The following is a 12689-nucleotide window of genomic DNA, read 5'->3' on the forward strand; positions in this document are numbered from 1 at the left end:
CACGCCGCCCCCATTCTGACACAGACTTTCGCTACTCTCTTTTACCATTTTAAAAGAAATTATAAGAAAACCAGAAACGGCAAGGACAAAGGGAAACATCAAAGACTACTGACATCAATCCTGGACTAAACTCGGGAGCAAGCGTAACTTCAATACACAATGACCATGCGGGGGGATGAAGGGGAGGCAGGGAAGAAGAGAATGCCATGAAAAAAAGAAGTCATCATTATCGTGTGCACATGTTGGTGTCACTGAGGTGCACAGACTCTAAGGCAGGTGCAGCGGGGCAAGCCACGCCGGCGGGGCCGCGCAGGGTGGGCTGCGGGGCAGGGCAGGCTGCGGGGCAAGGCAGGGCAGGGCGCGGAGCCCACTGCGGAGCCGCAGAGCCGCACGCCTGCCGGCCGCCCAGCGCCACCCTCCTCCTGCCCAATTACAAAGGATGGGGCAGTAAAAATAATAATAATAATAATAAAATAATAAAAAAAAAATTTAAAAAAATTTAAAATCAGCTAAAAATACCCTGAATGCGCAAACCACTCAGCGGTTCCAAATTTCCTTACGCCCCAAGGTCTTCCCAGGAAGCGTCCCGCATTCAAAGGGCCAAAACTTCGCTCCCACTGCCGGGCGGGGAAGAGAATATGAGGGGGGGGGGAAGCGGCGCAGGGTGCTGCGATGCGATGCCCGGAGCCGCCTCCCGTCGCTAAGCGACCCGCGGGGCCGCCGCCGGGCCCACTGCTGCCGCGCACTCACCGCTCCGCGCCGCTACATCCCCGCGGCGCAGCGCAGCCGCCCTCCCGAGCCGTCCCGAGCCGTCCTGCCTCGCCGGGAGGGACACGGAGCTGCCGCCGCCGCCGCGATCTGGGTCACCCGGCGCGGCGCCCGGCGAAGGTGAGGAGGAGGAGGAGGAGGAGGCGGAGGAAGGCGGGTGGCGGTGCCGCCTACCGGCGAGCGCGGGGGGAGGCTGCGGCGGGGCCCGAGCCCGCCCCGCAGGGAGGAGAAGGGGCCGGGGGCCGATAGCAGGCGGTGCGCGGGGAGCGTCCGCGGGCGCGTTGGGTCCCTGCGCGCCGTCTGCCATCGTGGTACCTGGCCCCCGGCGCAGGATGCACCTCTCATCTCTGGACTTCGAGACCTTCCCCCCTCGCCCTCCCCACGCTTGCCGAGGAAAGGCGATACCTGTCTGCGATTCAGGGGAATCCAGCACAGTAGTACAGTTAAGGTCCTATAAGAAAGCGGGGAACATCTCCAAGGAGTTAAGGTCCCGGCTAGCTAGGGTATTATCCAGCGAGTCAGCATTCTGCCTCCATATGCCATCCCACCGATCTGTCAAGGAGATCAGCGTCCTTTCTTCCCCAGCAGTATATCCTGAAGGCTTTTGATCTTCAAAGTTTAAAGTCTGCTAACCAGGATCACAGGCATGTCAGTATATTTATATGGCTCTCCCCCTCAAGAGAATAATGACTGTTGTCTGGAGCATCCACAGAATCATTTAAAGTTGTCCAGTACTGTAACTACTGCCAGTAGGCAAATAGTCTCTGTTTTGTTCATCCTTACTGCTGCATGCATCTGTCCAGATGTTCCTTTGAAGATGTAAGCAGGCTGTCAGGCCACATTGGCATCCCAACATTGTCCAATAGTCTCGGGTTTTCAGAAGTCCTTTGAAAATGCTAATTAACCTACTTTTCAAAGTATTTTCTATGCCTAACTTGAAAATAGCTTTCTGCATGCCTGTTACAGGAACATGGTTTAATTTCTTCTGAATCTCCTTTTTCAGTCATTTTGATGCCATAATCAACTGTCACATTCAAGAAGTATGGTGAAAACCTTAGTGTCATTGAGTTAAACATTTAAGACTAGGAAATGCTCTTCATAAGACAAAGCAGAATGGTAGTTAATTCGCCTTCTAGCTAGAGCTAGAGTCCCTCTTCCACTTGTCATGAGCGTGCCTGATGCACCTGGTTGGCAGATACTGTGATCTGCAGAGCTGATCAAATGGCAGGAACAGAGGAGGTCCCAGCAGCCTCCACTACAGCTGTGTGGTCATGAGCAAACAAGGTCTGATGCTCAAAGGAACAACTAAAATAGTTGGTATTAGACTTCGGCTTTACTGCCTCAGCTCTTATTTGCATCGTGTTTTGCATGTTGAAGTAATCTTACAAGTTTAATTCCATGCATCAATGCAACTAGAAAAGTAGTTCTTTCTTCTGTTTCCTGCATTGCAGCAGTTTTTCTAATTACTATATCAATTGATTTCCACCCCCAACACATTCTTGCTCTCAGGGTCCTGTGCCTGTCAGAAACTTCTCTAGCACTAGGCCAGAGGAGCCACTATAGGCTAGGAGTCCCTAGCTCTCTGAAGAGAGCAAATCCAGTGCTGGGGAATTTTTCAGGGGCTTCAGGAGCAGAGTTCAGCTACACTTCCCAAAATAAGTTTAGGAACGGAGATTTGTAAGATATTTCATTCATAATTATGCAAGATGAATCATGAGCATGAAAAGCCAGATCCTTGCTACAGAAGTAGCCTTACTTTCTCAGACAACATGCTCTTGTTCACAAATATCAAGGAATTCAAAATGTAAGCTGGAAAGATTATTGACTTATTTCCTTACTGTTATGGCAAATTTAGGGGATCTGAACAAGAGGTTTGGAGTTTCCAGATGGCATTCTGCCCATTCTCTGGAATCACATAGTGGCAGGTGGCTATACTGTAGTCATGAAGTGCCATTTCAGACTTGACAGGATCTTTTAAAAACACTTGTTACCAAATTTCAATTTGATGTACCCATTCACTCAGTATCTTAGGATGGAAGCTACCCAGGTTATTATGACTCCTATGTTCAGCATCATTGTTCTAATGGAAAGTTGAGGCAAACCAGCATTTTATAAAATATCCCCAAGTCTCTTGATTATAAACTGTTACAGAACATTTTACTATGCTTTACTTTCCTTCCAACAGCATAATTATTTTTAATTTATGGCAAATGAGAGAAACTGTGCATGACAGCAGAAATATAGCTCGTACTTGGAAGTGACAGTGAAAACCACATTGGAAAAAATAGATGTAGGACCCCACTAGTTGAGCAATGTCACACTTTTCCAGCAATAGCTCATACAGCCTGCTGTGCTTAATAAAAACCAGCAAGGTCACCTGCATGATTAATTTAGCATTAGAAAGAAGGTGACGGAAGCAGCGAAAAACCCAGATAGCAACATTCCTTGCTCAGATATTGGTGAAAAATCAAAAGCTCAAGTCCCTCATTATTTTGGATAGAAGCTCTTGCTCTTACACAATTTACTGCTAAAGATGAAATTGATAACAAGGACATGAGCTATGCCCTTGTGAAGAACCTAACATATTTTGACACCACCCAGCACTTTTCTCAATGTGTCCCCCAAGCATTATTAAATGCACCATAAGGAGTTAGGTAATGTTTTATAGTGTTATTTTGTTTTCTTTTTAACAAGTAATTTTTCATTTTGTGACAATACAGTAGTGGCAAAAATATTTTAGCTACACTTGTATTCTTTTACTTAAAACAGACAAGAAAAAAAATATATTTTATCTAACAATCCTAGTACTCCTGAAATAATCTAAAAAGTTGTAGTGCAAAAAGATAAAGAAGGAATAAGAACAATCTCCTTATTTACATAAGGATCTTTCTTACCTCAGTTTTCAAAATCTATAGTCCAGATTATTAATCTCTCTAGTTTTTACTCAGCATGAGACAGGATACTCTCACCATAAATGAAAAATTTCTAAGGCTGTTTTCAGTCTTCCTCACCTGCCTCTTTTGAGGGGACTCTAGTGAACTGGGGGTTATCAGGGATCACACCCTTGGCTTTAATCTGACAGGAGTTTTCCAGAGACCTGTGGATCACCAGAAAGTTTTTATTTTTTATTTCTTAGTGTTTGATCTTCGGGCTCAATCAACTCAAGTGTGATTTAAGAGACCATAGTATATTAGGCAACTGGTGACAGTGCTGTGCATTTAGAAGAAAATAGCTGTAATGGAGGCATACTGCTAAGTATAATGAGACTTGTGATATCAAAGGAACAAGAGTGGATTAAGTACTGCAAGACCAGCTGCTGTTTTTCTTTATTCCTTTGACTGAGATGATCAAATATTTTTGCTTGTGGAGAAAAGTTTTGCATTAAAAAGGTTATACCTTTCTCCTAGTATTCCTGCCTATTGGAGCACATGGAGTAAGGTTTCAGTTTAAACAGCTATTTGCTCTCCATAGGAAAAGGCATCTCAACTCTTTTAATTTGGAAACTCATGTTTTTATGAAACTGTATGGGATCTTGGTGTTAGACCTCTATAAGAAATGACCAAACACTGGTATATGGTGAAATGGAGCCTTTTCAAAGCCAGTAACAAACAGGTGACAAAAGAATGCTGTCATCAGTGAGTCTGAGCTACAGCTTTTGCTCACAGCAGAATCAAGCTCAGATTACCTTAGGCGTAGGACATCATCAAGCTAAATTCCAGACGTCTTCTGGAAGGTGTTATATGGTCCAAGTTAGTGGGATGTTCAGGTAAAGGTGCAGATGGGAGAACACTTGTCTGAGCACAGTTTGTCACCATTCTGCTCTCATGGATCATGCCCCATATGAGGATTAGGCTGAGAGAGTTGAGGTTGTTTAGCCTAGAGAAGAGAAGGCTCTGGGGAGACCTTAAAGCATCCTCTCAGTACTTAAAAGGGCTCTACAGGAAAGATGGGGAGGACCTCTTTATCAGGGAGTGTAGTGATAGGATGAGGGGTAATGGTATTAAACTGAAAGAGGATAGATTTAGATTAAATATTAGGAAGAAATTCTTCTTTGTGAGGGTGGTGAGGAACTGCAGCAGGTTGTCCTGAGAAGATATGGATGCCCCATCCCTGGAAGTGTGGAAGGCCAGGTTGGATGGGTCTCTGAGCAGCCTGGTCTAGTGGAAGGGAGCTACATGATCTTTGTGGTTGAACTAGATGATCTTTTAAGGTCCCTTCTAACTGAAACCATTCAGTGTTTCTACACATTTGGGGTGTAAGGTACTTGCTGACCAAAAAAGAAGAAAACTCCAGTAAGAATCATTGCAGGGGTTGAATCTGTAGTCTTGGAGGCTGCCAGTGGGAGCAGAAATCATGTAAGAGATACACTAACTATAGCAAGCTCTGGAATGAAAAGTTTCTATAGTAAATTGAATTCCAGCTGCTGGACTGTACTATGGATGCAGCTGGACAGGTGCTCCCAATACAGTTCTTACTTCTGTGCCAGCATAGCCACGAACTTTTCTATATCTACATGGAACTTTATAGTTTACTTCTCATAATTAAAAGAAATTAAATATTTGGAGACAGGCTTTCTTGGGTATCCATGAGAATCTACAAAGAGAGTACTAAACATCTGTAGATTCGCTTATGGGTAAGAATTATTGCTCTTTTGGAGCCTTTCATCTGAGGATACTCACGTGTTAGCATGAGTTAGCATTTCTGTTTTATGTTTGATAGTGCACAACATATGTAGGAGCCATTTGGTTTTATTCTATACAATCATATATATCTGCACTGAGATTTACTGAGTGGGATTTGGAGTTTGTAGTTCATTCCTTCCCATTCCAAGCAGTGCTCAGGTAGTGGGCATGACCCTGAATTATGTGATTCGGTCATAGATTCCTCTCTTTGGTCTCCATGCACATTCAAGCAGGTGGTGATTCCATTTCTAGGACACTGTGCTGTGTAATTGGCAGGTTTTTGGTGACTTCCTTGCAGATATCCTCACCTCCAAAATGCATTCCTACAAACTGAGCTGTAGAACACTATAGAAGTATGTTGTAAAGAACCATTCTGCTGCAGTGACGAGAAGGATGGCTGAAAAAATATATTTCCAAACTCTAACTTCTATAATTTTCTTGCTTAAAAAATCTGATTCCTCACATTAAAAACTATTTTATTGTCATGTCTGAGCATCTATTTCAAATCTACATTCTACTTTGAAATATTGAACAGTTGTCAATTCTTTGTGCCTAGCTTAGGACAAGCATCAAATACAGATTGTCCTGCAATGGTGAATTATATGGCTTTCATGGACTGATATCACAGCAACTAGAGCAGTGTGTACACAAGCTTCATGATAATTTTTTAAACCAATCTTCTCGTTATTTTGTTCATTGACAGTCCCACGCTTTGCCTCACTTGTATTCCTTTGACTAAAGATGCTATTAAGTTAACATGGAAGACACTAACAGAAGCATGTAGATGATGAAAACATGAGAGATGGAGTTTGTCAGGCTTACTCATAGAGCCTTTGGAGAGATGACAGCTAAGTGAAGCAGCCAGTATGCTCATTTAGTTCACCCGTCTCTTTAAGCAAAGCTTTTTGCCAAAAAGGACTTTGTCTACGTATGAGTTAAGAGCACTTAATGTTATAATATTTTAATTTAAACAATTCTGACTGCTATTTCTATATAGAAAGAGTAAAATAGAGTGATGTAGACATGAATTTCAAATACTATATGCTAGCAATGCCTGCTTATTTATCTTTATAAAAGCGAACACACTCAAATATGCTGTAACTGTGTACTAATCTTCACCAAGATGTGTTCTAACCATATTATGTCTGTGTGGAAAAGAAAGATTTGCATTTGTAAAAGAGAAATTTTTTAAACCACTATTGAACAAGTGAAAAAAGCTGATGTGATAATTTTTTTATCTATTCTTTTCATTTATCCTCTGCCATTCATCAGATCCATACTCTGAATGCATGTGCTACATTTCATTCAAGGACTACAAAGTGTTTCACAAACAATGATTCATGAAGATTCACAACCTTGGCGAGTTGGGTAAATATTTATGTAAATGTCATCGAGATTGCCAAATTGAGTCACAGAGAAGTGGTGTTTGTAAAAAAAATTCAGTAAGTTAGGATGCATCTTCTTTGGTTTTGCCTATTCAGTTGAAAAACTAACAACTTCTGTTTTTCAGATATGTCAAGTGTGCATATAGATACAGAGAAGTAAATGAAAACCAGTTTACAAGAGCAGCAAGTGGGGTGACCCAAGTATCCAACCATGTTTTGTGTAGAAAATTTCAACTTAGGGTTGCACAGCTATTCTTCTTACGAAGAAGGTAAACCTTTTGCATGAGCAACAGCTAACAAGACCTCCTGAGATGATGCCTGAATGGAACCGAAAGGATGGAGTTCTAGTTTAAGGAATACATTGCAATATTCTCTCCAGTCTCACTGGAGGCCCCAAGGATCTCACTTACGATGGAAATGAAATATTTAATTCTTTATATGTAAACAATACTATGTCTTTAACTTCACAGATTGTGTCCAGGCTGCAAGCCTTAAAAATGTATTGATTGATGAAGTAGACAGAATTAGTGCCTGATATTCCATTATTGTCCTTATGATACATTTGTGCCCTGAAGTTATAACTGTGAGAAATGATGGTTTCCAAAGATATGTAGGAAAGCAGGCTGCCTGCCCAGTGTAGATATCAGGGAGGATCCCTGTGTAAGGTCACATTGCTTTCTGCATGCCTATCAAATCCTAATTGCTTGTGACAGAACTGAATTTTGCCAGGTTAGTGTAAGATTTTGACTGTAGGGCCAGAAGAGTATAATATAATTCCAACAGTAATTAAAAAAAATATATATTTCCTATTTTTTTATGGAAAACAGGCATAAAGAGTGAAACTGTAAAGTACATGCAGACTTTGAAGAAGAGTTGATAATTTTCAGTCTTCATGTCAGAGAAAACAGAAATATTTTGTTTGAACCTTTCTAACAACATTGCTTTCAAGGCTAAACTAAACCATGTGTTCACTGATTTGGAATGTTTCTTTCAGTACTTCATATTACTTTTCTGACACCCTGAAAAGTGTGTCAGATTGGCACAAAATCTTCCCTAGACTTTGCCTGAACTGCAGAGAAAGAGTCACATGGTCAGTGAAAACAACAGTTCTTGTTCAGCAGAGAATTATCATCTCTTCTTCAAAGCCTGCATGGCTTTGGAAAGATTTAAAGCCCCAAGTCTCCAAGATTGTTTATGCCCAGAGAAAAACTAGAAAATTAAAATCGAGGACAAAACAATTTCCTGCAATGTGTGGTTTGCTTAGTATTGGGGCATGTGGGGCTTTGAAGGCTGAAGACTATTCACTGAGAGCTGGCAGGATCTTCACTGGGAACTTTTATCTGAACTTCATGGATATTTATGCTTTCCAGTAGTTGGGCCTAGGGAATTTAAATCTCTTAAATTCTTCCTTAATCAAATTAAGAAATTATCTAGTTTTTGACATATGTGTCTGCGTGTTGCAGGAACCTCACAAGAGTTGATGCTTTGCACTGGCAGTATGTATAATGAAATGTCTTCAGACTTGCAGCATGCACATCATAATTACAGTAATTTCTGTCTTATGCCTGAAAGTTCAGAGGAATTTTCTGAGGACTCACCAGAAAAGGATCAAAGATTTTCTGTTTATTGAAGCTTACAGATTGTGCTCCCAGTCCTAGTGCAATATTAATGGTCAGCAATATAGGCTTCCAGCAATATAGGCACACCTTTGCTGTGTCTCTGACAACAGAAGTTAAAGTTGTTCCTCCCTGGCTCTGATAGACAGGCTTGCATTTCATTAATGCAATCTTATGGCATAGCAGAAGTGGTCAATTTAGCTAACCTCTGTCTAATCCTAAACATTCACTGACCAGTTTGGTTCTCTATATGACAAGACCTATAGCTGTCCCAGTACAGAACTGGAATATTCCTACCCAAAAAAAGTTGTGTCGTCACACTAAAGAAACTTGTCCTACAAAAGCATCATACCTTCTAAAGGAGGCAGTGAACCTGCAAATAATCATGTATTTGTGCCACAAACACAGTGTTGCCAAATCTTACAATTTTGTCATGAGACTTATGCTATTTAATGTATTTCTTAAAGTTACAGTATGCTGAGTCTTGAGATTTCAGGAAAATTGCAGATTTCATTAAAGGAAAGGGGGAAAAAAAGTACTCCAAAGTCTTAAGTTTGTGGGAAAAAAGCTTGAAGGTATGAACAGGGTATAGCCTAAAGCTTAGAAGTCAGAAAGTGTACTGATATTACTTTTAAGTCTCTTGAGAATACAAGAGTTTTTTTATTACTGATTTTACCAGGACCTAAATTTTTCACATCTCTTTCCATTCTTATGCAATTGCTAAAAAATTTCTTAATTTTTTTTTTTTAAGAAATATGAAATCTAGCATTGAACAGCACAAATGCAGAATCAGAATGACATTCGGCACAGAGTCAGCCTTGCTGTCTTCCTGAAAAATATAAGCCTTTGACATTGCAGAGGTTTGTTATGGAGAGTTTTACTATCACAAGCAGCAGCAGTAGCACATTTTGAATTTAGGTCAACACATATTTGTCAAAGTGCTTAACTATTGCATGAATGCTACCCTAAAACAATTCATCTTGTGTCTCATCATTTACTACGGTACTCCTCTGCAGTACTAGTTGCGGATGATTTTGAGCTGGATTTTGTGCAAAGAAGTTTCTTCTTCTGAAACAAACTGTTATCCTGAAATATATCCTATTTGTCATGATTCTTAAACTGCGGTTTCTTAAATCGAGAGATTTGATACAGAAAATCCTACTATCTTCTTGCGATTCTCTTTTAATTGGGTTTGAAAGTGATGGAAATCCAGTATGATCACATTAGGCTAAAGTATGGCTTGGCTTAGTTTGCTAGGGAATAAGATTGTTTTTCCACATATGGACCAGTAACCTCCTGTTTGTTGAAGGAAACAAAAGTGTGTTTACTTGTTATCATAGAAGTTGATTCCCAGGAACTGACAAATACCTTGACTCTCCCTGGGAATGTCGCAAAGATAAAATAGCTAACAGCATAGCAAATATTATAATTTGCTCCTGAGAAAAGTGAGCAGCATTTTATTTTTCATCTATGAGTAAATGGGAGTGTGATATTCTTCTTTAAAAGACGTTTCCTCATTATCAATGAAAAAAAATAGAGCCAGAGCAAAGATTTTCTGATATAAACATCATCTTAAGAGAACTATTAAACCTTAATATCAAACTAGAACATTTAAAACCAAAATAGTATTCATCATAAAAACTGGGTTTTTAAAAAGAAATATTGAGATTTCTGCCAAAGCACTTTAAATCAGAGATCAGATTAATATCAAAGGTAAATGTATTTGAATCCCCACTTCTGTGAACTATTTCATGGGTTAGTCAGTGACAATGTTAATCACATAGAGATGTATTTTTACTTGTGGTCAATAAGCACTGTGGTATCTGTAGAAGGAGTCTGTATCCATGTGATCTAGCATGGGAGAAAACTGCAGTGCTTCAGGGCCTAAATTATGAAGGGAATAATAGTTCTGATTTGACCAGAGTAAGCTTGTATTAAAACCCTTCTAACCAGCCTTTAACTGTTTTCTCTTTAATTGGTGGAATTTTCCTATGTGAGAATGCTGTTAATAGAAGCAAAATCTCGATGCATTTACAGTGGAAATGATGTTGCCATATGCATGATAAATTCTTGACCAATGCTAATCATACAGAGATACTTAAAAAAACACAACCCCACAGGGAGTTTGTTCTCGCCCAGAGAACACACATGGACATGCAAGTAGAAGAATGGAGAGCCCACACAATCTGGAATGTGGGCACTTAAGAGAAACAATATTTGGGCAGGTATTTTCCACTTGTCAGAACAAATTGGTAATGAATTACAAATTGATTTCATTAGGATCATCTTTTCAGTAGCTTTCAGGGTTGGGTGTTTTCCAGGGCTGAGAGCCTCAGAGAATATTTTAATAGAGACAGCAGCTGTTGATGTGGCCTGGTTGTTCTTTCCCATTCATTTTAGTTCACAAGAAGACCAGATGATGCTAATGCTTAGTGTTCACAAAGGTTAACAAGATATATGCTATACTCTTGCTAGGTAGGCAGTTAATGTTCACACTTTACATATAAGAAAACTTAAGCAGAAGATCTGCGCTATCACAAGACCTTGCTACCCTCTGTGTGGGTCAAAGACAGAGAGTGATGTAATGCCACAAACTGTGGAGGAAGGACAGAAGTGGAACCACCCTTCTGACCAAATACTACCTTCACAGGCTGGTGGATGTGCCCTGTCAGCCTCACATCCTTAGTGCACTTGTAACTCCTGCACACAGAATAGCTGTGTGCCTGGCACAGGGAAAGGTACATGCTCCAAGGGAAGCATATGGTTCATTCATTTATTTGTTTTTTTTTCTGGGTAAGCACGGCCATGGGTAGATTGCTCCAGAGTGTGGATCTGGGACAAACTTGAGGAGTTGGCTTTTGTTCACAGATTTACAGGCTCATCAATCACCTTACATACTACCCACTTGGGAATCCCACACATAATTGATATTGAGGAAAGTTACATACCCACAGGAGACTGAGGGAGGAAAAACAAAAATAAGTTTGGTACTTAAATGGAGAAAGAAAAAAAAAAAGTTAGAAAAAAGTTAGGCTTTTGGTAATAAGTTACAGTGAGAAGTAGAATATTTGCCAGGTGAAGATAGAAAAAATAGGTAATCCTCAATGTCAGTATTTTGGATAAAGAAGGGGGATAGGCTATGTTTAGGGGCACAGTAGTGCCCCTAAGGGCTCCATTAGTCTATGATGAAGAAAAATGAAGGAAAGGCTTACACACTGAATCTCTGATTTAAGGGACCACTTTCCCACAGAGGGAGTCATGAGCTGTGGAGATGCTTCCTTTCAGCGGGGCAGGTCACTCAATAGCGTGGGTTTACTTTGCAGCCTTACTGGGGTTGCTAGCCAACTCAAGGATGGAGCAGTGAAATATTTATGTACAACCAGAGGCTCGACTTCACATGGCCTTTTCTGGACGGGCATGGTTTTGTCTTCCTCTGTCCCTAGTGTGGCAGCATGCCAAAGGTAACATGATCAGTGCTGGTGGCTTGTCCAGGTGATGGTCTCTTCTAGGGAGTGCCTCGGCCTGGGGGAAGCTGTCTTTAATGCACCCCAGCCTGAGGGGTGCTGCCTTTAGTTCATCTTGGCCTGAGGGAAGCTGTCTTTAACCCGCAGTGTGGATGTGCCTCCCACTGGCTGGTTTTGGATCCCTCATGCTGGATGAGGCTCTGCCCCAACCTGCTGTCAATGAAGGAGCGGAGGCAGGCCTGGGGTTGAGGGATGGTGCACCACTGCATGTGGGGTTAAAGCATCGCACTTGTTCTGTGCAGACTCAGAGGGAGACTCTATTGAAGGAGAGGAGGACGACAAGGAGTTGGCTCTACCTGGAGAAAAGGCAGCACAAAGAGGCCCTGCTGGCAAGCGGAACTGGGCAGCACGGAGTGAGCAGGAACAGGAGGTGGCACAGTGACAGTAAGCATATGTCCATGGCAGGCAGTCGTAGGGGACTGCTCATGCCCTTGCCCTTGCCACTCCAGCTGCTCCCCTCAGCGCTGTGAGCCCCAGACCTCTGGGCATGGATATCCCTCCCCTAAGCAGTGGTCGCATGCCCCAGGAGAACATCACCGCGGTCATCATGAAGTCTTAGTGCAGAGCACTGGCTGCTGTCAAAGAATCACAGAATCAATTAGATTGGAGAAGACCACTGAGATCATTGAGTCCAGCCTTTGGCTGAACACTACTCTGTCAATTAGACCATGGCACAAAGTACCATGTCCAATCTTTATTTAAACACCTCCAGGG

The 12689-nt window shown here is 41.6% G+C and overlaps 1 protein-coding gene and 1 long non-coding RNA gene across 4 annotated transcripts in view; one reads left to right on the forward strand and one right to left on the reverse strand.

The window, feature by feature from the left end:
• Positions 1-1300, reverse strand: part of ELMOD1 (ELMO domain containing 1) — a 45813-nt gene extending 44513 nt beyond the window's left edge. The window contains exon 1 of one of the 3 annotated variants that reach the window (XM_032678755.1): positions 1174-1300. The gene's annotated coding sequence lies outside the window, so the exon portion shown is untranslated. Of the gene's footprint in view, positions 1-519; positions 600-750; positions 886-1173 lie in introns of those variants that run through there. The other 2 variants (XM_032678754.1, XM_032678756.1) reach the window with 2 other exon arrangements.
• LOC116782306 lies at positions 757-8073 on the forward strand. Its single transcript, XR_004355195.1, has 2 exons — positions 757-888; positions 6961-8073. It is a non-coding gene; the product is annotated as an uncharacterized LOC116782306 (long non-coding RNA).
• Positions 8074-12689: the final 4616 nt, after the last annotated feature.

Source organism: Chiroxiphia lanceolata, chromosome 2 (assembly GCF_009829145.1).
Source record: "Chiroxiphia lanceolata isolate bChiLan1 chromosome 2, bChiLan1.pri, whole genome shotgun sequence".
NCBI lineage: Eukaryota > Metazoa > Chordata > Aves > Passeriformes > Pipridae > Chiroxiphia > Chiroxiphia lanceolata.